The sequence below is a fragment of the Bactrocera latifrons genome, unplaced genomic scaffold (assembly GCF_001853355.1).
Source record: "Bactrocera latifrons isolate USDA-ARS-PBARC rearing strain unplaced genomic scaffold, ASM185335v1 scaffold_120, whole genome shotgun sequence".
Lineage (NCBI taxonomy): Eukaryota > Metazoa > Arthropoda > Insecta > Diptera > Tephritidae > Bactrocera > Bactrocera latifrons.
The window spans coordinates 91,860-119,356 of NW_017534631.1; the positions used below are offsets into that span (position 1 = coordinate 91,860).

The 27,497-nt window shown below is 36.4% G+C and overlaps 1 long non-coding RNA gene across 1 annotated transcript in view; it reads right to left on the reverse strand.

Annotated features, from left to right (window-relative positions):
* Nucleotides 1–2,530: 2,530 nt before the first annotated feature.
* Nucleotides 2,531–27,497, reverse strand: part of LOC108978371 — a 28,554-nt gene continuing 3,587 nt past the window's right edge. The window contains exon 2 of the long non-coding RNA XR_001994101.1: nt 2,531–2,685. This is a non-coding gene — a long non-coding RNA (uncharacterized LOC108978371). The remainder of the gene's footprint in view (nt 2,686–27,497) is intronic.

The window sequence follows — 27,497 nt, forward strand, 5'->3', positions numbered from 1 at the left end:
TTATTTTTTTTTTTGAATTTTTTTTTTGAAATTTTACTATTTTTGTACTCTTCTAAGTTTAATAAACAAATGATAAAAAAACGGTTCTTGTATGGAAAATTTTTTTATTTGGTACAGCTTATTGTCAAAGGTGAGGCTACAATCTTCAAATAAATGTTTCAGATCGGACATCTATAAAATATAGCTGTAACAATTTAAACATTTTTCACGGCTTTGATCCTTGCATATTGCGAGCGTATAAAATGTTCCTCTGCAGCCCTATTTAGATCTTCTTAACTTGTTGTGATTTCAATTTATTTCCAGAAAATGCTAATTCACTTTACTCCGTCAATAAGGCAATCATGTGATTTATTTGTATAAAAAAGTTCAGTATTAGCAATTTATAGCACACTTGTGGCACAACTAACAGCAAACGCTAGTTTAGCTAAGTATAAACATATATATTATATATTTATATGTACATATTTATACATATATAGTCATATGTACATATCCAATGTAGAAAACCAACTTCAACAACTTCTTTTTACTCCAAACTTGCTGCCACCGCACGCATACGCTTTTGTGGCAAGTAGAAGTTGCCGGAGAAATGCAGTGAAATCATAGCATCTTTGCCATAGCAATTTCGCCAGTAATGTGACCAGATTGCCCCAGCCAGTTAGTCAGCTAGCAATTGCAGTGCGAACAGGTAATGTTGCTTCATACAAAAAATACATAGGTACAAGCAGCGAATGCGTGTATGTGTGTGTGTGTGTGTGTGTGTGATTGTGGAAGACCGGTACGTAGCCTTCATGTGGCAGATTGCGGGCAAATGTTTTCAATTTATCAACAACGCCCCCAAACTAGACGCAGCAACAGCAGCTAACAGCAGTGAGAGTAATGCTACAACAACAACAAGCAAGCAARAGCAATGGACAGCAATGGCAACAACAGCATTTGGTCGCAACGAGCAGACCGTTGTTGGCACACATACACACACTGTCCACTGGCGCTGTTGCTCATGCTTGGCATTTCGTTGGACGCCACCACTGCCAATCGTGCCACAGTTGGCACATCCGCAAAATCGGGAGCAACCATGAAAGTATTATTGTGCTACCACACGACATGAAGCGTACATTTCTACATGCATATGTATATGTATGTGTATATATCGAAACATAACTGCACATTCTATACCGATGACATGCGGACACAACAGCACTTCATTATAACTTTTGTTGATTGTTGTTGTTGCTGCTGTTGCTTTTACTACTTTTGCCGTGTTGTTGTTGTGTTTGTTTTTTCCAATATTTTGTTAATATTATGCCATTCTCCGCCGTCATAGTTGTCATATGCCACCACAAGTGTAGGCAAACACACATATTTACATGCTTATGTGTGCGGGTGTGTGTTTGTATTTGCGTGACTGCGTGCGGACGACATGCGAGTCAAGCGCTCATAATTGCTTGTTTGTTTGTTTATGAAAGGCTAATTTCTTGTTTGTGCTCACATGTTGCTCTAGACTGCAAATTTTCTTCAAATATTTTGGTAATTATGCGTGGAATACAATTTAACGGAACGAAACATATATGCTGCAAACACAACAACAACAGCAACAATTAAGAAGCAGAGTACAGCGCTAGTTTCGGGCCGGTGCAGTCAAGCATGTGCTAGTGACTTTCCATATCGATAGCGTAGCTTTGCTTCTTAACCCACCAATGCACAAGCGGTACTTTAATGCCTTTTAAGCGGCGCACCTAGAGTCGATTTTTTCATACAATATATCCTTACATTATACCTTCAAAATCAATATACCAAAATTTTAAATCGATATCTCAAATAGTTTTTGATTTACAGCCTTCTAGAGTGCAGTCGCTCAGTTCAATCAGCTCTACCGATTAAGGTATCTTCAAACGCATTTTTCCCGAAATGGCATTTTTCCAATTTACTTGAGTGATTATTCAAACACAAATGATCATGTTCTATACATAACGGGCGATCCAGGTAGATATACTTTTTACAATATACTTTTATCTGTCAAAAAAAGTATAAGCGTGAATAGTATCAAGCTGTGATGTTATTTTTGCTCAATATTGTTTACAACGTTCACCTTCTATAAAGAATCTATTTCGCGCGCTTCGCTCAATTTATGGTCAACATAATCGGCCTACTGAGCGTATTATTCGCAATAGCATCACCCGTCTTGAGATCCAGCATTGATTATTGGATTACCTTCGACCAAATAGATCACGTCCAGCACGCTTCGCTCTATGGGCTCTGTAAAAGTTCCAAGAAGGTCCGACGTCTTCGAGCCAAAAATTTGTTCAGCGACATTTGGTTTCAACAAGACGGCTCTTCTTCGCACACATGGCATCAATCAAAGGATCTCACTTTGGTGAGCAAAAATTGGACTCAACGGATGTGCCATCTGAGACGTAGCCGCGGCCAACATTTGAGGAAGATAATCTTCAAAAAATAAATGCCAAAGAGTGTTCTTTCGAATGATAATAAACAGTCCGCATTAAATTTTAAGTTTACATGCTTTTTCTCTAAAAAAAAAAGTAGGCAACCTTAAAATGGATAACGCTTTAAAGGTATGACAGGACCAATTTGTTTTAAGCAACTTAATATACAAGTATATATAACTTAAGTAAATATTTACGATTTTCCAGGAAACAAGCCTCGCTATATCGAAAATAAACTCACCTGCAAAGAAATGGAAAAGAAGAAAGTATAAGTGAGTTGATCATGTAATGTTCCATAGACATAATATTAAATTTACATTTCTTCCCTCATTTGCAATAGCAAAACAATGATTTGATATATAGCATATGTATTACTGTCAAAGAAACACCCACAGGGAACTAGTGTGACTTGACGAAAACGCGCATTTTTCGGGAAAAAAAATTGTAACTTTAACTTTTAGCGTTTCTTTCCATGATGAAATTGTTAACATTACTGAATACAATGAAAAACAATTATACATCATGACGTATTAAAAATAGCCGAAACGACGCTGAGAAATCATATCATCTCTTTTGAAGAATCCGGTATTTACATTTGCCTATGCTGTGCAAGCAATTCTGTAATTGAGTCAATTACCAAATTGTTTGCATTCTTACCGGTTGTTGTCCAGGCTGTCAAATTGGTTGTGTGCCTTGAGATTGAGATCAGATTTAGTCAATTGCCAAATTATTTCTTAATTTAGTCAAATTTAGTCTATCAGCAAATTGTCTGTTCATTTGCTCAATTAGCAAATTTCTTTGTAATTGAGTCAATTATAAACTGTTTTCTTAATTTAGTCTATCGGCAAATTTTCTGTTCATTTGCTCAATTAGCAAATTTCTTTGTAATTGAGTCAATTATAAACTGTTTTTTAATTTAGTCAATTAGCAAATTATTTCTTAATTTAGTCATAAAAAATTTAGTATATTAGCAAAATTTTCTGTTCATTTACTCAATTAGCAAATTTCCTCTTAATTTAGTCAATTATGAACTATTTTCTTAATTTAGTCAATTAGCAAATTATTTCTTGATATTAATCGGTTGACATACAAATTTTGTATATCAGCAAAATTTTCTGTTCATTTACTCAATTAGCAAATTTCCTCTTAATTTAGTCAATATGTAAAGGTGCCAAACTAAAGATTAGGCTGAAATTTTTAAAACCCTCCGATTAAGAGCATAAATTTATAATTTAGGAAATTTGAATAATAAAAAATTGACCACTGCAAAATTTTAGTTAGGTTGAATACACAACAGTAAAACCAAGCAATAGTTTTCTTTAAACCTCTAATTGAATTAAGCATCTAAAAATAATTGTAAAAACAAAAATGTTCCACCATTAAAGTATATTCAAAGCGCCTTTTAATGACCCACTAAGGCAGATCATCAATAATGCGCGACAGCTTCCTCCAACGCGCACCAAAATAGAAATTCCAGTAAAGTCGTGTTGCTCGGATGTTTCGCTGTTTCGTTGACAAACAAATTGCCGTGCAGGAGCAAAGCGAAAATTAAAGAAATCGAAAAAGGGCGGCAGTAAGGTGTAAAGATGCAGAGCGTCAGCTGAGGTGGAAGAAGCGCACGTTCTAAACCAATACCGAGCGAATGCGACGAAAATGTGCTAACTGAAGAATTTATGGCATGTAACGACCATAAAACTTTAAAATATGTCACAGAATTTCACGCACACCTTCTATACGTACGTATGTCTTGTGGCGGCGCTGTGCATTTGTGTTGTTGTGCTCGAACCACTTCCCCTTGGCATCAGTCACCGCTTTACAATGATGCGCTTTTGTTATTGTAGTGCCGCAGGCCGAGCATTTGTATGTAGCAAGCAAGACAATTTTTCCGCTCTCCTCTTTCTTTTTTCCTTTTCGCTGCGAGCCAAGCTGCGACACTGTGCTGTCATGGCGCAAATAATCAAGGTGTGGGTGGCGGCTAAATTCGTCGGACCCAAGACTTCAATGTGGAAAATCATTATTTTACACATTTTAGTGTGAGTGTTTTAGTTAAATAATAAAAGTTTGTGTTGCGCCTAATAATAAATATGATAAATTTCAAATTTAATCACTTTGTTTGCGGCAATTAATTGCAAGCGATTAGCGAGGATTTCGCCTGTGTTGTTTATCTGTCGCGTTTATCACAGTGCAGCGTGCTGGCGTTGGCTGTCTAACATACATACATATACATATATATACATATAGAGGACGCTGCTTGGACCGACAAGTGTGCAACAAATATGCAGACAACTGTTTTTTTGTTGTTTTTGTTAGTGTACATTGGTGTTTGTTTGCACTGGCGCAGCTTGCATACATTTTCTGGCATTTTTATGCATTCTTGTTGTTATTTTTATAATTTAAATGCTTTATTGGTTGCTCTACTCATTCTTAGCCGAAATTAGCGAAATCAAGTCAAGGTTTTTTGAAAGATTTTCGGTGCTCAACTTTTACTTTGTTGCGATCTAAAAACATTTATTCATGTCTGTGCGTGTGTGTGCATTTGTTTACTTCGCTTACGATTAGTTAAGTAATCTGCCATGTAATGTGCGCGCAGGCACTGTGAATGCCGTCGTGTCGCCAGCAATTGTGTGTGCGCATTAATTTGATAGCAACACGCCCACACGGGCTACCATCGTACTATATGTAAAACCTGCATACATACAAATATATGTTAGTATGTATGAACAGCTGGCCGGGCAGCGCACTTGAGGGCTTCCTCAACTGGGTCTGAAAGGTGCGAGCAGCGCTGGGGAAGGTTTAGCTGCTAGAAGGTTATGGGTCAAGGCCCTTTGATCCACATTTCCGGCAACTGGGTGCTTAAGCAATCCCGGTAAAAACCGTGGTGTCAACTTTGCCGTGTGCTTTGGATCGTTACTTTGTTGGAATCGCCATATAACAGGCAAATTCTCCTCAGCTCATGGCATGATTGATACTCCACCATGCTTCACTAGGAGTGAAACTTACCGAGAATCAAATATTTCACTGATTGAAAGGCGAACATATGTACCTTCGACCATCAGTACCTAGGCGATTAATTTTAGTTACATCGCTCCAAACAATTTACTTCTATTGATTTGTTGTCCAAGACCGATAAGTGTTGGCAAAGTCTACGCGTTGTTTCCTCTGAATTTTGGTCAGAAGCGATTTCCTACGTGCTACCCATCAAGTCCAGGTTTGACCAAAAACCGGCAAATGTTCTCTTGGTTATTTGGACATTATATTCGTATTGAATTCTACGCAGAATTTCAGCGTAACTATTTTTGGGTCCTTCGATTACTAAGTATGCACTCTTCTTTTCTACGTTTTTCCAGACTGACGAAGGCCACACGCACTTCGCAGTCGTACAAATTCTGGTTGTTGACCAGCGCTTACTGACCTCACTGGAGGCTTAAAGTCAAAACGCAAAAGGACAATCGGAAAAAATCCGACTCGCTTCCAATCGGATGAAATTGGGCGAAAGGTGACCTGCATAGGGAGTTCATCTGCTTTGTAATTTGCTGTAGTAGATTCACAGTCTCCCGTACAAACTAGGAACTAGCAAATGTTCAGAAATCTTTCATGTTTTCAACTATAACGAGTGATCACGCACACCGTAAGTGGTGTCAACCTGTCATGTTATTTTTGTTCTGTATTGTTTAACATTTCATCATGGAAAGACTTATGTCTGAACAGCATTTACAAATCGTTCAACTTTATTATGAAAATTCACCTTCTCTAAAGAATGTGTTTCGCGCGCTTCGCTCAACTTATGGTCAACATAATCGGCTTCTGAGCGTACTATTCGCAACAAGCGTTCGCCTACAAAATACAGCTTGTACAAGAACTGAAACCACTCGAACTTCCCATGCGACATCGCTTCGTTCTATGAATTCTTGAAAAGTTTCAAGAAGATCGGACGTTTTCGAGCCAAATTTTGTTCAGCAATTAAGCCCACTTGGGCCTCAAAAGGTATGTAAACAAGCCAAAATGCCGCATTTGGGACGAAGAGCGACTTGAAAAGATTCAAGAGCTAGCAAATCATCCAGAAAAAAAAAGCGGTTTAATATGGTTTGTGCGTCGGTGGAATCATCGGTCTATATTTCTTTAAAAATGATGCCGATGAGAACGTAACCGTCAATGGTGACCATTATGGCGCCAAGGCAACCGACAATTTGATGATTGAAATTGAAGCTTGTGATCTCGGTGACATTTGGTTTCCACAAGACGGCACCACTTCCCACACATCGCATGAGTCAATGGATTTATTGAAAGAACACTTTGGTGAACAGATACATAAGTTCACGTTTTGGGCCGGTAGATTGGTCACCAAGATCGTGTGGGGATATGCAAAGTCTAAAGTCTATGGGCACCATCCCGCTTCGATTCAAGCCTTGGAGCAAAACATAACGCGTTTCATTCGCCAGTAACCAGTCGAAATGCTAGAATGAGTTTGTCGAAAATTGGACTCATCGGATGTGCCATCTGAGACGTAGCCGCGCTCAACATTTGAAAGAGATAATCTCCAAAAAAAATAGATGCCAAAGAGTGTTTTTCGAGTGATAATAATCATTCCCCATTAAATTTGAAGGTTTCCGTGTTTTTTTTTTTTCTTTAAAAAAAGTAGGAAACTTATAATTGGATCACCCGTTATAACTACATATATCATGCCAAACACTTTTAACACTTTGTAACCTTTTCTTACTCACCCAGAATGCAATGAGTTCTTCCAATGTCACCGAATATTGTAATTTCAAATAGAGTCTGCCTCAAAGTCAAAATGTGACATTATCGTTGCTAACGGTCACGGCTGCGTTTGTTTTCACCATTCTCAATCAAGTAATCTTAACAATAAATAACAACAAGGCGAATAGTTACAGCGTGCTCAAGGTTTCCATTGCATGTTCTGTTCACAACTCACTATGTAAACAAGTTGTTTTGGCCAAAACGGACAGCAATGCCAAACTGAGTGTAGATATGTACGTATGTACAGCTGTGTTCAAAACAATAGGAGTACCCCTGAGAAAAATATTTAACCCAAAAAAATTATCGTGTCAGAACATGAGCGTCAAGCACTTTTTTACAAATATTTCTAACGGTATTCCTCGAGTAAAACACGAAGCGTAAACTTCAGCTGTTTACATTATTTCCAATGTTATGAGTTCAAATCTGTGTTGGTCACTGAATCGCGCTGTTCAAAAAAATAGGAGTGTGAGCTACCAAGGGGTATAATACACTTTTATTTAAACAAAATCTGTAAAAAACTAAAAAGTAAGTACAAAAAAAATTAATGAGTAGTGGAAAACATCGCAGCAACAAAACGCGTGAAATAATTAAAAATCTTAGAAAAAACGGGAAAACTTATAAAGAAAATTAAAGAAATACTCGAGTGCTCTGCTCAAATGGTATCAAATTCCCTGTTTTACAAAAATAAAGCCGAAACACGTGGATGAAAATGCAAAACTACTAAAGAAATCGATCAACGCATACTCCAGCCGTATAAAAAAGTTCCGAAAGCGTCGTCTAAAGGAATAAGAAATCGTCTAGATCTTTTTTTTACGTCTTTTATTGACGTAACAGTTCGTATAATTTATTTGCGCGGAGTCCGCCATTTCCATAGTTGATAAAGAAACATATGTCATTAGAGCACGGCTCCAAATTCGCCAAGGAGTAATAAAAAATGGCGGTTACTCGACTAAATATTAACCAAACTAACTTATATACTAGTCGTTATTTCCAATTTTTTAATTTATTATTAGTTATATTGAATTCTGTGATGCACTCCTATTATTTTGAACACCGAATTTTTGAGGTTTTTATGTAAATAATTTATTTTTTTTCCATTTACTGCGTATTACTAAAAATTTAGAAGTGCTTGAAAAKACTGCATAAAATGAACAATTCGTGGACAAAAAAATAAATTAACAAAATTCTTGTTTTTGTTGGAAAAACATAACGTTGTATTTTATATTGTGATGCACTCCTATTATTTTGAACACAACTGTATGTATTTGGACAGGTAAATTATATTTCAGTTTTAGATTGCTTCCATCATAGTTACGAAGCTCGTTGGCAGATTTTAAAAATTCACAGAATTTCATAGCTTCTATTTATTTGTTTTGTTGCGCTCTTTTTTGCTTCTTATTTATTTTTTATTATTAATCATTGGACAGCTGCTCGGTCATCAACGAAATTTCAATAAAATGTGAATATCTGCTCTTTAGCAAAGGCGGCAACATTTTTATTGAAATCGTAAAAATTTGTTTACAAAATAGAATGCACATAGATACATACTATACATACATACCATACACACTTACATATATATAAACTAGTATTTGCCGATTGTGATATTAAAATATTGTTTATTTTTATACATTCTTGTGTAATTAATGGAATTTAAGAGAAAAAGTCATTAATACGCGAGGCGCAACAAGCTAACGCTTTGTCCTCAATCTCTATAAATACATGGAAGATTTTAGTCACATTTTAATCATATAAATAAGTGTGTCAATTAATAAAATTTTATTCAGAAATATTGGAAATATCCTTCAATATTTAAATCTTACCAAAAAAGTGTGGAAATCCACTTGGCAACTTCTTATAAATGAGGCACTACAGAACGCCTCTGGTATATTTTGGACAGGGTTGCAAATAATGCGTTGAAAAAAATAATTGATTTAACTTTGTATTAATTTTTTTCCGTAATCCCAAATACCAGGATGACAACAAAATTTCAATACCGAATTCGGAATTGAATAATAAAATATGAAGGCTTAGGGTAGTATTGACCTCATTCAACCCATTTTTGATACACAGAGTTACCATGGTCAGGAAAGGAATATCTTTGAATTTGAAATGTATTTCAAAAGTATATCGCATACATTCATATTTTCGGTCAAAATTCAACTATCGATACTGGGGTCCACGTATTCGGTACCTAGAGGCTTGAACAGTTTTTTTTGGATTTGGATAATTTGGCCATAAGAAATGTCAGACACCAAATTTGGTTCAAATCGGTTGGACGGGTCTCGAGATACTATGGGTTTTCACCTAAAAGTGGGCGTTGACTCTCCCATCGTTCATTTTTGAGTCCGGGTCCATCAAAGCCCTTTCGAACCATTTGTACACTAAAATTTTTGAATTATAAAATTCGGAACCCTACTCTTGACAGAATTTTTCTAGAAACAGTTTTTGCAAACAGTCCTACTAGTCATGTAACAGACTCAAGTCGGTTAAACATTCGAATTTAACATGTGTGGAACAGTAAGAGACAGATGAGAGAGAGAGAGAACTTGAATTAAATTTTTCGAGGTTTCCATTTGTATTCAAAGTTAGGGAAAATATGTTGGTTTGATCTACGGCTAGTTTTTTCGAACTAAAATGAAGAGCTCCGAGCAAAAGTTCACTTGCACAAATAACTGTCGTGGTAAATATTTAATTTTTGGTAGAAGAGATACCATATATAGCTTTATTGTGAAAGCCAAGCCTCTCGAACTGCTTTTAGACGATGAGATGACAATATGACATATACTTACAATAAGACCTTGTACTTGTTTTTTCAAGCGGACTTTCTCTCTTTTGCCTCTCTTTACCCTCAGTAAACCTAGCCTCTCCCTAGTTGCGGAACTTTGAATAGGCCATTACCCCATCGGAGTCCATGCTGTATGGAAGAAGATGAGGTGGAAACAACTCCATACTTACTTTTTGACTGTCCCGCGTTTGAATTTTTAGTTTCAGGACTTCTTTGGAGGGTGGTTTTTTATAGGAAAATAAAAATAATTTATCTTGAATATTTAGAGTGTTTTTATTTAGATATTGAAAATAAAAAAAATGTATTTGAAAAAATTAATACTTTATTACTATTATTATTGTCACTCGAAGTTGGAATTTCAAAAAAATACCCGTGGTCCGGGTGATTTTGGCTCTTGATGGTATCTGAAATCAAAAATTCTTGATTATTCTTAATCTATAGACATGTCATTCTGGTCGGAACTACTGGAGTTAAATTTCAAGGGTAAATAACAAAATGGAGGACTTTGAAAAAAAAGTTATTTTATTTTATCAAAGAAAGGGTTGTAAAATAAAAAGTTAGGGATGTAAAAAAAATCTCGTTAACTATAAGTTTTTAGCACACCCTTTTTAAATTTGAAAGCAATCGGTTCAGTAGAAAACTAGTTACGACCCGGGCCGACCAGAAAAATTATGTTTTGAGAAAAACGCGTTTAAAGTTCAACAACTCCTAGAGAGAGGAATCCGAGGCACTCTAGGAAACTCCTTATAACTCCCCAGACTACTACAACCTTAAACACTTGGATGCATATACCTTCAGACATCCCACTGCACTTTCGGGAAAAAAAATTGGCTACTAATTTTGCTAATTTATAAGTTCTTTTATATGACTACACAAAGCGATCTCTCTAGATCAGCCATCGAACCGAACCCAACCTGTAGGAACCCAATTAGGGCAGTTCGGAATATGGTCAATGTAACTATAGACATAGTCTCAGATTCGTTTCTAAAATCATGCATTTCCACTTCTTCGATAAAGAGAAGAGGACAAGAAAAACAATGGATGGTTCAAATCTGAAGACGGATAAATAAATGGGGATTGCAGCTCGACCTAAGGTCTACTGTGCACTTAAAACTATTCTGAAAATAGTCGACAAAGTTTTCTATAAACAGGAAGCTACCGCCCTCATGCAGACTTCGTAAGATCAAAACACGATTGCCTACAAAACTGAAGAGAGAAGCAAGCTAACTTGAGATAGTCACACAGCTAGGAAAGTCGATGGAGAATTCGGAATATAGGCATGTTGTTTAACGTATTAACGTGAGCAACCTTATGCCCGATGCATTAGCCAATACGTGCTGAGCCTGGGGTTTCGGCTCAAAAAGGGGAGTGCTGGGAGGTTTGAATATATTTAGATGAGTCGACAGTCGATTTTCGGGTATCAGCTATTTACTATTTGCAGGCTCGAAAACATTTTTTAAGCGGTCGAGTACATATTTCTTCCAACTCAAAATACTAAAACTTGGCTAAGCGAGAAGAATAGTATCTTATTGAGTTTATTTACCGTTAGCACACTAACACCATCGCCGTAGACACTTTTTTTTATCAAAACACTTAATTAAAGTGAAAGCTATTTAAACTGCTGCGAAACCGAGAGGGGTGCGTACCTGGTATGAGAGAGTGCCTATGAATATGGTACACTAGGCCTGCTTCAACACACACACAAAAACATAGTCAGATAAGTATGTGTGCATGTAAGCGCATAAATCTTTCAATTAACTCATTAAACTGATCTTATTATGCGCTGATTACAGTTTATGTTTAGTTTACATTGCCAGTGGCAGCATGGGGAGGGGGAGGCAAGGCTGCAGGCGACGCAGAAAAGAAGTAGCGGCACTTGGAGCAAAGGTAAATGCGCACAAATACAACTTTAATTGAATGTACAAAGCACAGATACACGCTCGCATGGATAATGAGAAAGCAAAAGCAACAAAAACATTTTTGAAAATCCAAAACTTGCAACACATCCAGGTTAATGAACTTGAGTTGTTTTCTAGTTCAAAACCATTAATACAAATGGACGATACTCGCATTTACACGTCGTGTGCGAGAAATTTTCTTGCCTGCTTTTTTTTGTTATTTTTATTTTAAAACTTTCAATGTGGAAACATTAAATTTTGCCGCAATTTAAGTGCGTGTTGTTCAATATTACATTTTCACCATTCAATTGGAATATATATGTACTCGTATATATGTAATATGTGTGTATAAATAATAGAGAATATCTTAGAAGATTTTCAACTAGTATTTTAGATATATCCACATTTGAACGCTCTCTGGTCTACACCGGGTCAAATATATTTACATATGTATAGGTAAGATGACCTCTTGACCTACTTTAAGAAAAAACTCAGCTAAGCAATAAAAGATCGTTAATGATATTATTTTATTATAAAATAATAAAACTATCTTCCAAACTTCGGCTTTATACACAGTAGTAGTCTATAAAAGTTTTTATTAGCAAATTTGGGATAATTTCATTAAATTATTCTACCTGAACCGAAAATATTTATTTTATTAACTTTTTTCAACAATTTTTTTCTCATATAAAAAATTAAATATTTTATTTGAATTTAAAAAAAAAATATTAAATACTGTATCTCAATTTTTTATTATTACACTCTTTTACAGTTTTTACTTTGCAAAGAAATTCTGAAATTTTTGGGAAAAAATATCTTAAACTCGGCCATTGCGACGCCATTTAACGTGACTCCTCAGAAAAAAGATGCGGCCGTATTATAAATCCTTGCAGGGTCATCTAAATTGAAAAATCCCTTAACTTAACCTTAACAGAAAATCATTACATAGAGTGATCTAAGTAGAGCTACTTTTTGAAATAGAACTTTTGTGTTTTTGCAGATCACGTGTCGTGTCAAGCTGTTATATTACTTTTGTTTAGTGCTTTTTGGCATTTTATCATGGAAAGACTTACGCCTGAAGAACGTTTACAAATCGTTCGATTTCATTACGAAAATTCATTATTGGATAATATTCGACCGAAAAGATGACGTCCAGCATGCAGTGAAGAAAATGTACAACCGTAGCTGAGGTTTACACCAAGAACGGGGAAAGTCGATTCGGCGCCGTGCGCAGTAACTCGAAATGACATAAGAAACGACTACAGCTTGTGCAAGAACTGAAGCTGCTATTTCTTCTCAAGCGACATCGCTTCGCTCTATGGGTTCTTGAAAAGTTCCAAAAAGATCCGACATTTTCCAGCTAAATTTTCTTTAGCAATGAGGGTCATTTCTGGCTCAATGGGTATGTAAACAAGCAAAATTGAATTAACAAATTACTTTTTTACCAACTTTTTCACGGAGAAAACTTAAAAATATGCTTTTCAAAATCACATGATATTCAGTATCCATCACCACATATACCAAAATCGAATAAGAATAAACTCGGCTCCTAACAGTCTTTCAATTATATCAAAATTGCCACAGTTCTCATTTCTCTTCTTGCTTGTATATTGCAACCACTTCAGTGTGCCACACTTTACACATAATTAACCGTTAGTGAGATTTTTGTTTTTCATACACAAAACCCAAACAAACAGCTCACCCTCACAATATCTGCAACATTTCGCTGGTGGTTCATCCGTATCAGCAATGACCCGCATGATCGCCACGAAGGCCCACACGAAAACGCAGCCACAGTCGAACCGACGACGTCAACGACGGATCACAGCCGGCTCAATGGCCGCACTGACTGCATTTGTTGCGAACGCGAACTTTCAAAATAACAAAATGCAGAACAGTTGTTCAAACAGAAAACAACAACAATATGCAAATTAAATTCAAAACACTAACGGCACTTTGCTTAGTGAAACAAGGAATTTGCTTTGAGAATTTGATTTTTTTCTAATTTTTTATTTTTTTAATTCTTTTAAATTATTGTTATTTTTTTTTATTTTGTTAAATTAAAATTTTTTTAATTTGTTTTACACTTTTTCAATAGTGCTTTTTAAAAGTTATTTAGACGCTTGCATTTGACTGCAAATCTTTAAGTTAGATATTTTCAAAAATTTTTTTTTTTTATAATTTTATTTAATTTTTAGTTTGTCTGCAGGTTTAATTATTTATTTTGTTTGCTTTTCTACCGCCGTTTCTTCATTTAACAATTCTTACTAGCTTCTCACTTCCGCTTCACACTTATGTACTTCTTCTTTTAGCGATCCGAATAACCATAATAATTGTAATGGTTGCCAACCTTCGCGAAATAATAATCGTAATAGTAACTTTTCGTTCTTAATGGAATGATTATTGCATTTGAATTTTCAAAATGTATCATTTTCCTAACGGCCACTGATTTCACACGATTTTGGAGTTTCAAAATCAATAAAACAGTTGTTTATGATTTAAAATGTTTTACGTATGTTTTTCTTGCGGCATTCTTTATCACACGCACTTTAAAAATTACTCGCCAGGAGAGAGAATAGTTTGAAGTTGTGCTGAGTTTAGTGTCGTTCGTGAAATTTTAAATTTTTGTGCAATTTTTCGAAAAAATTAATTTTGATTTGAAAAAGTTTTTTTATTTCGTTTATATTTCTGGCACGTTTTCACTTAATAAATATTTCATGTTATATTTTCACCAAATATTTTATCTAAATAATAATTATTGGTTTTTTTTTTTTAATTACGTTTAAAATTGCTTAAATTGTTATTTTATTATTTTGTATTTGTGTCTTGTGATTTCGTTTTAATTTATTCGCTTTATAAATATTATAAATTTAAGTTTGTATCTTCAATTTTATACTATTACGTTCGTTTCGTTTATTTAGCGTGCTTCGTTTTTATTTCAAAATCTGTTTCATTGAAAATGTTGATTGAAAAATCAAGTATTCATCATTTCATCGTCAGAAAATCAAAAATTGTAACTTCAATCGCAAGCAAACCAAACAGCACACGTTCGAAAACAGGCCTTAAATTTTTACGTTTTTCAAAAACACTTCAAATTTCACACGAAAACACGGTCACTCGACTCATTAAATAATTAAGTTTCGTTTGGTTCCTTTTCTTTTAAAACAAAGACACAAAAACTCATAAACCATACAATTTGCGAATTCCAAATGTTAATGCAACTCCCAACTTTCGTTCACACTCGCATTTTTCGCTTTTCACTTTTCTTCAACAACTTGTAGCGCAAGCACATTTTTTTTTTTTAAGTTTTCATTTAAAACTTGTTCCACACAAGATCTTTACGCGCGTTGCTTTCTTCTGTCCGAAATGTACGTTCTAACGTGAAACCTCCGCAGAGACCACTGACGTGATTTTCCAAATCAAAAACGCTTTTCGCATATCACCGCGCTCGATATGATCGAAAAAACGCTTTTCTTTTTCGAAAAATAAAGCGAAAATCATAAAATCAAAATTGAACAAAAAAATATCGAAAGCAACACATACCTTAAGATGCTGGCAAAAGTGTTTTGAGGTGAGGAAATTCTCGAATACACACACACACACACGTACATCCCAAACGCGTGGTAAATGTGTCCAAAACGTAAAGAGCGCGCTAATGCGAGAGCGGAAATGTGTACGAGAGCGAACGCGCGATCGCAAGGCGCTGAAATTTCGAACGGGTGAGCGCGAAAACGGCACATTTTTGTATTCGAGAAACATGGATAAATGTGTTTGTCTGATTTTCGAAACAGTGTGATACATAAAAAGCTAAAACTAAAACTAAAAATGAAAATGAAGGAAAACTAAGAAAAGCACGAACAAAACGCACAAGAAAACTTCACAATGAAAATTTTCTACAGACGACAAATAAAATAAAGTGAATTGAAATAAAACTAAACCAACTACTAACTTAAAAACAGAAATTGGTCGGAAATACAACAATAACTAATAAAAATTAAAATTTTCATTTACATTTTCGACATTCAAAAACGATTTTTTCAAATTTCACAGCATTTTCCGAATCTAGACAAAAGTTCTAACAAACTCTGGAAGTCACAGAAAATATTTGAAAACAAATTTTCACAAATAAAAAACGGTATTTGCTCAAATAAGCAAGCGTATTGTGAAATCTCTCACGCGAAAACCGCATGAGAGCGCTTCGGCCGCTCGCGCACTCACGAAACGCATTCGTAACAATTTAAAAACTTTATGCATGCACACATATACATACATATATTTCGTAAGTTTGTATGTTTGCGTAGCATTTTCGAAACCACTGTCGCTCGAGCGATCGCTTGCGTCGTATCAAACCCATACATATTTTCGAAATGAGCAGCGCGTGTAGCAACAAATCAGACCAATTTACTCACCTATGCAGCTTTCTTAGATAAGAAAAGTTGCAGTTGCTCGCTTACGCTTTGTGTGTTGTTCTGCACTCAATTTATGTCTTCGAAAAATAAGCAATGGTCTTCGAAATTACCCATGGATACATTTTCGAAATACATATTTTTTGAATATTTGAGTATTCGCGTTGTGATTAGAAAAGCTTTTTCGCTCAGTATTCGAAATGCTGATATCTTTTTGCTTTTAGTTTTCGAAAAATTTTCACCCGCATTTTTTCGAAATTGTTTGTTGTTACTTTGATAAAGAAATGTGTGCTTTATATAATAAATGATTTAATACATTTTTGCTAAATATATTAGATAATCAGCGAAGCTTAAGGCTAGTTCACAATACAATAAAAATTGTCTTCGCAAAATATAATCGATAAAATGGAAGATCATTATAAAATCGATATATTTTTTATCGAAAACGAGGGGTCGTAGTTCAAAGAAAAGGAAAAGCTTAAGATACAGGGTTTACCAATAAGAGGGATTTGATTTATTTTCAGAAATCAAAAAGCACTAATTGTTAAGGAAATTAAAATGTTTCTTTATTTAAAGAGAAGTGCAGTCGACACAATTAAATTCTGAATATAACATCATTCAAATGGCCTCCACGATGCTTTTGCAAGAACGAATTCGATTAATCAAATTCTCGACTTCTTTTTTCCACAAAATCAAATCATATGTCATGAATAACACCTTCAATATGACTTCTAAAGCTTGAAGAGAGTATGTCTGTCTAATGGTGTTAAATCGCAACTTCTTGGAGGTCAAACAATATCATAATTTCTTGAATTCGGTTGTTGCCAACCAAGAAAACCAAGTGTTGTCAAGATCAACTTCTACCAATTGCGGCCATAGAAAGTTGGTTATCATCGATCTACATATACGGCTTTCTATTGATAATAACGGTGTCACCAGATTTATTTCGAAAAATGTACTGACCGAATAACCACACAAAACAATCAATTTAGGTGAATGTAATAATTGTTTATGAATAATTTATAGATTTTCTTTGCACCAGAATCGATAGTTTTGCTTGTTTATCGCACTTCTCAGTGTGAAAGAGAGCCTCATCGGAGCAGATGATTTCCTTAAAAAAGACGTTAAAGTTTTCAACGTTGTTCCAAGGCAATTTCGCAACATTTAAGGTCGTCCAATAACTTCAGTTCTTAAGTGAGAACTATTTTATATGGATCAAGCGCAAATCCTTCCTCAAAATCCGCCAGTTTGTGGTTTGAGGCAGTCCCCATTCCTGAAAACGTCTTGGATTCGACAAATTGCGGTCTTCAGCAACACCTGTCTGAAGGGCAGCAATATTTTCATTACTTCGGGTTATTTCTCTTATTGGCACTTGAAAATTATGTAAAGAAACTGAACGAACGAAATTTCCAACAATAGATTAGATAAATAAATATTATTGTGGACACTATACGTGGAATAGTTTGCAATGTACGATTTCAATGAGAACCAACCAAATCTCTAGGTTGGTTTGCGGTCTCTCTTTCTGGCCATATAGTAGTATTTCCGAATGTAATTATATTTTAGAATTTAGAAAACACCAATTATTAAAAAACACCCAAAGTCTTGAACACAATCTGAAAGTTGTATGGCATCTTTAACTGTAACTTACACAGCTTGATCGCAATCGGCGTAACAGAGTAAAACTCTAGCTTGGTTAGAAAATTTATTCTGCTTCTTTAAGGGGTAACAGAGGTTTACGGATTTCAAAAAATGGATTTTTTTGTATTGTCTTATTAAATTCAACAACTTCTCTAAAATATTCTTCTGAACTTTCCAGTTGATCCAGGTAATAAGGCGTAATTTTAAACGCTTTTTTCTCAACTATGTTGTTGAGTCAATTTTATAATTAAATTTTGCATTAAGAAGAGCTGACCGGGGCTTTAGTAATATAGTTTAGTAATGTAAATTACTTGATAAAGACGATTGAACGCTGAACGCATTGGTATATAATATACGGGTTGTTCGGCGTATCCAAGTATTCATTGAAGTATGACAATAATAGATATGATAAAAAAAGACAGTGTCGAAACATCAGACCTAACCAAAATTTTAAAAGTAAAAAGTGGGATTCGGGGAAAATAAAGACATGGGATTTAGATTTGTTACACCTAGTAACCCTAAAGTGATGAATTTTAACTTTTACACGCAGCTGTAGATCTTACGTAAAACCAGGAAGACCTAACATTTTAATTTATGGTATTTCAGAAGAAATATATTAATTTAACCTTAGAACATGTTCGTTAAACTAACGTTGTTGTTGTGATCACCAATCAATTTACACATACCGCTTTTATTTTGCAGTATTACCAAATACCGTAATTAAGGAGAATAAAATTAAATTAAATTCAAGCAAAAATTGGTCAGACCACATGTTTATTGCAAAACAAAAACGAAGCGGTGTAGAAAACTGAAAACATTCGGAGAAATCATGTATGGAAACCCATTGCAAATACCGAAAACACCGCCACTATTTCACACCCACACAGTGTAATAAATAATTCATGTGAACCCACAACCGGTTAGAAATCAAATTAAGTTCAAAAAAATGTTGCAGCATTTGTTTACCCGCAACGCAAACGTGGAAGAAAGAGGAAAAGAAACGAACACATATTTATACCCATGTACAGACGGATGTACGAGTATATAAATCTGTGGTATATAAGTTAAGTAAGTATATGTGGAGCCTTCCGCTTGTGAACGCGCATATCGTGCAAACAACAGGTAGAAACGCCTCACCCCTTCGAGCAGATTGCCAACACCGGGAACACTGCAGTTTCAACCACCTGCAAGCGTGAGGAAAGAGGTGAGCAAGCAACCCATGCGCTGGCTGATAGGGGCAAAAATTGCGCGATCTCACAACAATTGATTTCGAATGTTATCACTGCTTACGCTTGGAGAAGGTAGTTGAAAGCTGACTTTAGACCAACAGGAAAAAGTGGGGCGCAATATAGCCTACAATAAGAGACAAAATCGATTGAAATTAATTTATTGTGGAGAGATGAGATTTTCTTTAAAAAAAATATATACAACATTACCCGACCAGGCAAAATTCTGGTCCAACAATATGAAAATTATTTGAAAGATGCTGTGGAAAGAATTGTACTTTTACCGTTAAGAGCACATCAAGGAAAACGACAAAATACTGTATGCGGTGCCACGCCCATGGTCCAATTTTTAATCTGAATTTTGCCCTTTCATACCATTTGGGGTGTACAACTGAGTGGCATATTTAGTTATTGATTTATCGCATTTTTAGTCCTTTTTAAAATTATCGTTATATGAGAAGTGGACGAGATTATCTTCCGATTACATCCATTTTTACAACGTTGATGGGTAGGACAATTTATCAAGTTTTTGTACATCCCGAAGTGCTGCCAAAATCTCATTTTAGTTCTCTTTAGACCGAAATGAAGGACTTCAAAGCATGGTCGTTCCCGATCCTGACGGAGATTTTGGTGTTGAAAAAGTCAACCTCTCTTCTTTGCGGTTGTAGCAGCAGAACCGTTTCCGGCATGTTTTTTTTTTTTTTTTGCGGAATAGTGACGAGTTGTGAGTTCATGGCTAAATAAAAAATCCGATCAGTTCCGATTTTCCGATTATCAATCCGATTGTCGAGAAAATAGCCAATCTGGTATGTGTCTACACTTAAGAAGGCAATATACTTGTAGATGGATATTCTGAATAGGGTATATTAAGCCTGCCACGAAATTTGTAACACCCAGAAGACTCTGTAAAATATATACAGAGTCGATCAGTATAATGATACATGTCCGTCCGTTTCTCGGTCCATATGTCTGTATAAAAGCGAACCAGTCACGCATTTTTAAAATATCGTTCAGAAATTTCGCGCATATCCTTTCCTTCCGCAGAGCTGCTCATTCGTCGCTATAGGATATAACGGGTGATTCAAGTAGTGGCACTTTTTTCAAAACATTTATTGTTTAAGATAACGTGGGAGTGGTGTCGAGCTGTCATGTTAGTTTTGTTCAGTATTGTTCAGCATTTCATTATGAAAAGATTTTCGCTTGAACAACGTTTACAAATCGTTGAAATTTATTTTGAAAAATTCTGTTTCGTGCGCTTCCTTCAAGTTATGGTCAATATAACACATTGTGAGATCCAGCATTCATTATTGAATAATATTCGACCGAATAGACCAGCTCCAGCTCTGACGTATGGAACGACTTGGCACATTTTACGTCGCGATTTTGAATTGAAAGCGTACCAAATACAGTGTGTAAGAACTGAATCAGCTCGACCTCCCCATTTGACATCGCTTCGCTCTATGTGCTTTTGAAAAGTTCCAAGAAGACCCAGCATTTTCGAGCCAAAATTTTTTCAGCGATGAGATGCAATGGGTATGTAAACACCACATTGGAGATGAAGAGCAATCTGAAGATATTTAAGGGCTGCCATTTCATCCAGATAAAACTATGGTTTGTTGTGGTTTGTGGGCCGGTGGAATCATCAGTGCATATTTCTTACAAAAATCATGCCGGTGAGAACATAACCGTTAATGGCGACCGTTATAGTGCCGACCGACTATTTGATGCTTGAAATTGAAGCTCATGATCTCAGCAAGACGGCGTCACTTCCCACACATCGCATCAATGAATGGATTGAGAGGACATTTCGTTTTGAGCCGGTCGATTGGCCATGGAGTCGTGTGATATCACACCGTTAATCTAAAGTCTATGCGCACAATTTCGCTTCGATTCAGGCCTTGCCATCACCTGTGTCATTCGCTAGTTACCAGTCGAAAAGCTCGAACAAGTCATCGAAGATTAGACTCAATGGATGAACGATCTGAGACGTAGTAGAGGCCAACATTTTACAGAGATAATCTTCAAGAAATAAATTCTAAAGAATGATCTTTCGAATGATTAAAAATATTCCCTATTAAATTTGAAGTTTTTTGGGATTTTCTTTTAAAAACAAGTCGAGATGAATCACCCTTTATATAGCTCCCATACAAATTGACCTTGTATGCTAAAATTTTTTGTTTGACAAGATATATGAAGATGATTCACGATTTTACGATCAATTGTTGATACAATTTTAGAAGAAATTGTTCAGATCAGACTTATAGCACATAGACCGACCAAAATCAAGTTCTTGTACGGAAACTTTTCCTTTGTGTTAATACGCTACACGGTTTCCGTGCAACCGAAGTTAACTTTTCCCCTTGCTTTATTTATGAATTGACAACTAGTCACCGTAATAACTAGACCACCAATTAAATCACAACAGTTTAGCACACATACATAAATAGATTGATTGGCAAATTATAATCACGTTCTGGTAATTAGTGGCTATTTGCGGAATTGAGATAAATATATCTTTATGTGGATATGTAATATGTACATATATATTTATTACTGTATATGTATGAGCTTGTTATTTTGAGAGCAGCAAGTGTCGCACCATTATTTGCGCTTTTTTTAATTCAAACGAATTTCGCTTGTGGTTAAATGCAAATCGTTAAATTAAATTTAGCGCGAAATATTTATAATTTTAAAGCAATGAAATGGGAAAAATCAAGCAAATTGGGTTATTTAAGTGAGTTAAAAATATATGTGAAACAGTTGCGCATATAAAAATATYAACAACAACAACTAAAAGTGGTCACTTCAGCTACCAAGTCTAATAAATAGTTTAATGATTTTGCCGTTTTGCTTTCTTTTTAATTTCGTACAACAACAAAGCGAGAAAAAGAGAAAATGAGTTGTCATCTTCTGCTTCTTCTCACACTAAAAATAATTACATTGACTCAGAATTTATTTATGCCAGAGCCAAGAAGCAGAATCCTGACGGCGACCACTGTCACAAATGAATGAAAAGCTTAGCGGCCAATGGCTAACGGCTTGTTTGCCGAACGGAAATCGCCAAAATATGGTCGAAATGGCCGGTCACACATACGCGTATGTAGTATTTGCAGCAGAAATGTTTATTTATCGCCAAATTGGGCGCGTAAACAGCCCAACAGCCGCCTACACCACACACCTCACATATACACACACACAGAAGCGCACATGTGGAAAATGCCACCCACATCACTTTGGACGCAGTTAGTGAGCCAAAGGCGACATTTGTAGCGGCAAGCTGCCGATGACGGTGGTTGGCAATGACGCCATATGCTCGTAAGAACGCAGCAACTAGTGAATAAATAGCTGGTACAGCGCCAAAACGACGGCCATAGAAAGCGTCAGGGGTGAGCGAGGACAATTGGGAACTCATACAGTCGGAAATGCAAGTATGAAGTAGTGATGGTATAAGTAAATTTAATGATGCATTCGTCCGCCTTTGTAAATCTTCCAACTGATTTGAAGGCCAGTGTAAATTGGAGCTAGCGGAAGTTTACTGGAAGGGGCGTTGCGTTTGTGGAAATGGCTCGTTTTGGCTTGCTTGTGGACTGATTGAAGCTGTTCAAAGCAGCGGTGTGTTCCTTTCTACTATCGCTACGGAGGCTATAAAGTTTAATTTAGACTAAGGCAGATGATACGGGTCACTTTGAATTTTACGTAACAGCTAAAAGTCCCCGGACTGTTGTAATAAAACACATTTGTTTTGACAAAATTCTTTTTTTTTTTATTCAACATAGTCCCCTATAAGGGTGGGAAACGGTTTGTCCTTTGCTTCAAAATGGGTCTCAGTTTCGGTGATCACCTCCTCATTCGATAAAAAATTCCTTTAAGCGAGCATTCTTTTGAGATTTGAGCACAGGAAATAGTCGTTGGGCTCATATCTGAAGGATCAGGTGGATACGGAAATCCCAACTCATGCATTTTTGCCGCTATTTTCACTGACTGCTGACATGAGCACTTCCTTTTTCTTCAATTGTTACCGTTTTTCGGCGATTTTATCAACTTGGATGAGTGTCGATTGTACTTTGACAGATATCGTAAGAATTCGGGTTTGTTATGTTTGAACATCCTCAAACACTGCTCCGAATCCACAAATCGTCTTAGTTTTTGGTTAAACGCTTTCTCATGCCCAAATATTCGTGAATTATATGATATACACGTCCAGTTGATATCTTTAGAGTTTATCCTATTTCGAACAACTTCACTTATAGAAGAATGTATATAATAATATGTAATATTTCACGATTTTTTTACATATGACTCAAGCTGCTCACGACTTCCGTAATTAGACCAAGTATCTTCTGGGTAGCCAAAAATCAACCGCTTGAAGGCGAACCATCCCTCCCCCAAGGTTGTGCACTGGGATCACAAGGATCACAAATTTGGAGTGGGACTCGTGGTGGAAGACAGACTGCGTCACCTGGCATTCACTTCGGTGGATGAACGTCTAGCCACAATCCGCATCAAAGCGAAGTTCTTCAACATATCGCAGTTTTGCCCCCACGCCCCGACGGAAAAGAAAGACGATGTGACCAAAGATGACTTCTATGAGCGCTTGTAGCGCATGAGTGCTGCCTCCGCCACGAAGTTAAAATTGTGCTTTGCGACTTTAACGCCATGATGGGCAAAGAAGGTATCTTTGGCATGTGAAAATTCACCAAGCTACCTGGCTGCCTCCCGGATCGAAAAGTCACTAACCAGATCGATCATGTTGTGATAGACGGAAGAAACGTCTCAAGAGTTCTAGACGTGCGTACGCTCCGAGGTCCTACATACAACATCGATTGGTAGATAATTTGTCTATCCTGGGACCAGTATAAATTCCAATACCAATGTCAGTCTCGAAATCTAAAGCAAAATAACTCTCGCTAACAGGTGCTACTTTGGACTGAGTAGGCAATTGAGAAACAAAGTCCTCTCTCGACGAACAAAAACCAAACATTCAAACAAAACAAGTCATTCATTATTCCCGTCCTGCTATACGGTGCAGAAGCTTGGACGATGACAACATCTGATGAGTCGACGTTACGAGTTTTCAAGAGAAAGGTTTTGCGAAAGATTTATGGTTCTTTGCGATTTGGCCACGGCGAATATTGTATTCGATGGAACGAAGAGCTGTATGATATATATGACGACATTGAAATAGTTCAGCGAATTAAAAGACAGCGGCTACGCTGCTAGGTCATGTTGTCCGAATGGCCGAAACCACTCCAGCTCTGAAAGTATTCGAAGCAGAGGAAGATTAAGACCACGACTCCGTTGGAAAGACCAGGTGGAGAAGGACCAGGCGAAAAGAAGAAACGACTAGTGGCCTATTGTTAACTCGGCTATAACCGCGTAAACGCTTTCTACGCCAATAAAGAAAAAATATACATGCACCATACCCTTCAAAGTCTCCGAATGAAAACCCTTCGTTTAGACTCTTTTCAATTTCGATGTGTAGAAACGAGTGGTTTGAATTGATGTGCAAGTTGCTCTTGTAGTTCCGCTCCTATTCAATATCAACTCTACAGACCTGATTGTATGAGAGGACCTCAGAATTATCCAGAGTTATTACTCACACAAAAAGTAAAATAATACCGTAATTAATCATCGATTACTGCATCTAATTTCTTATGTTCTGGCAAGGATACAATATGAATGTAGATTCCCCTTAACCCCATGTTATTCATATAAATATATTTTAGGCAAAAAATACCGTTATATTGGCGCTTCAGTACTTTGTATATATTAGCTTCTGCCAAAATAAAAACATTCATAAAATATGCAGCCACAAAAATTCAAAGTGAGTAGTTAAGTGGACGAGCAACGAGAAATGTTTGCAAGAATTCGCGGAGAGGTCTGTGTTGATTCGAAAGAGTACGCAAACACACATACACTCAAAAATGCAAATGCTAAATTATTGCAATAATGGACTGGGATTAACTGAAATGTAAGACAATGTCTTTGGCACACATTTTAATTGAAAGTAAAATGTCGGTGAAATTTCGGTTTTTTTGAAAAGAGAAAAAAACATAAATTAACAAAACTTTGACCGCAGAGGCGCTCTTAAGCCGAACAAATTTATCGAGCACAAAATATTAGCAAATAACTTAAATTGATTGTGTCTACTGGGGAATTGGGGCCAATGTCAGTGCTGACGGTAAACTGCGTTTCAAAGCGCAAGTAAACAAAGTAACGACGCTGTGGGAATTTATTGTGTTGAGGTTTGTTGTTGTAGTTGCAGGGGCAGAAAAACATACCCCAGATATATTTGAGAGAGAATAATTTGACTTTTCAATACTTTTTCTTGCATTATGCAGCTTTTGCTCAACTGATATTGACACATCTTGGTTGTCCCGAAACAGTAAAATCCATATCAACCAATTTGTGATAGGCTGAAGGCGCCCGTCAATACAGGGCTGTCATTTGCCCCATAATAAGGAGTTTTGGCCTCACAAAGTACCAATATTTATAACGTCCAAATGAGATACCCGTGATTTCTGTTGCGGAGATCAACCCCAAAACTTAAACTAAAATTTTGGGAAAAGTTACCTCTGAATATACTTATGTAAATGCTCGTAGCTTCTTATAAATCAAAGAATAATTCGCAACTGTCAATCACTTAGCGGTAGGTCCAGGAAACGGGCTGTTTTGTCGTCGCCGCACCCAAGGGAGAAAGGTTTTAAGTGAGTGAATGGCCTGAAAATAGGGGCTCTTTGCACGCATGACATATAAATATTTCGTATGTCGGGGTCTATTCCGGTTAAGTGTCCTACAATATCCAGATCGAAGTTGCACTAGATCAGTCTGGTTTCACCCGCCAGCTTCAGCTATCGGTCTATGATAGATGGTGTTTCGACGGATTTTCGAAAACTCAAATTATTTTCAAAGTTATAGCCATTTCAGTGACGTGGCAACTAGACCGGTTGAGCGAACTATCTATCTATCTATTATGCTACCCGAAACTTAACGTAAAACTTTAAACGCGTTTTTCTCAAAACTCCTTTTTTTGATGCGGTAGCCACAATATCTCAAGTTCTAATCCGTCGATTTATTTGAAATTTGGCATGAATATTCTCTAAATATATCTCCATCACTAGAAGCAACAAAAAATAAAAAAATTTAAATTTTTGTTTTAAAAATAAATCGACAAAATCGCAAAATTTGTGAAAAAAATAGACCCTTGTTTTTGCGTAGCCGCCATTTTATGAAAAAAAAATTTTTCTTACTTTTGTTGCTTCATGACATAGCGACATTCGTACTCATTAAGAATATGTCATTGTTTATTTTTAAGCTGACGAGAAGGGTAGAAATCATGGCGTTGAGAACACTGCCTCTTTCCCCCCCTTTTCTTCAAGGACGCATAACTCGATGAAAAAAAAAATTTTTTTTTAAATTTATTTTGTGTACTCTTCTAGGTTTAATGAACAAATCATAAAAAAAAACGGATAGTAAAAATATCTAGTGTTTCTTTTTTATTAATTGTCGAAATTCGAGCCTCTAGACTAGAATACCCCCTTAATGCTCTATAAATGTTCTTAGGAGGCGGTCAAGTATTTGGGTCCGTTCCGGTTTTCGCAGACCCGACTGTCGTGGTCAACAGTATTTGTTGGTCCTTACCCCATGTGCTACGGGCTTGCGACCTGATGTTGTTGCTAATTTGTACTTTGTAATAATCGCGGTCGTATACATAGTTAACGAATACAAAGTATAATCCGAAAAGTCCTCTTACAGAGTAGGTTTTGATTAAGACGATGAGTTATCTGCGCATTTAGGACCCTAAGTGCAGGGGTGATAATGTTCACTTGACGGTAACTATGTTGGTGGCAGGCTAAGCTTAGATGCTTTGTGAAGGTCGGGAGTAACAAGACCTCTAGTGCCTTTACTACTGGCGAAAGGAGAGTTATCGGCCGATAAGACCTACCTAGGTTGGCAAGTTTCTCAGGTTTCAGTAATGGGGCCACTTTCCGATTTTCCACAAATCTGGTTTCTTCAAGTTGCAAAAAGTGGTTTGCAGGGGGTAGTCTGCAGTAAGTTGAGGACGTTAATGGCGAACTTTACTTCCATAGAACCTAGTTGATTGTGCATCAACATGTTCATGCCACCTGTGTCGATGGACTTTGATGAATTGATAGCACCTTGAAACACTTCGTCGATGAATGTAAGTGGAACGCAGTTTTTTGTTTTTGCACACCCATCGGTTCTTTTCTTCTTTTTCCCTGGAAACAAAGGGGTACACAAATTGAATAGTTCACGCACCTCTTCAGGGCGGAAAAGGTATGACCACTGAATTCAAAATCAACCCGGTCGTCGTG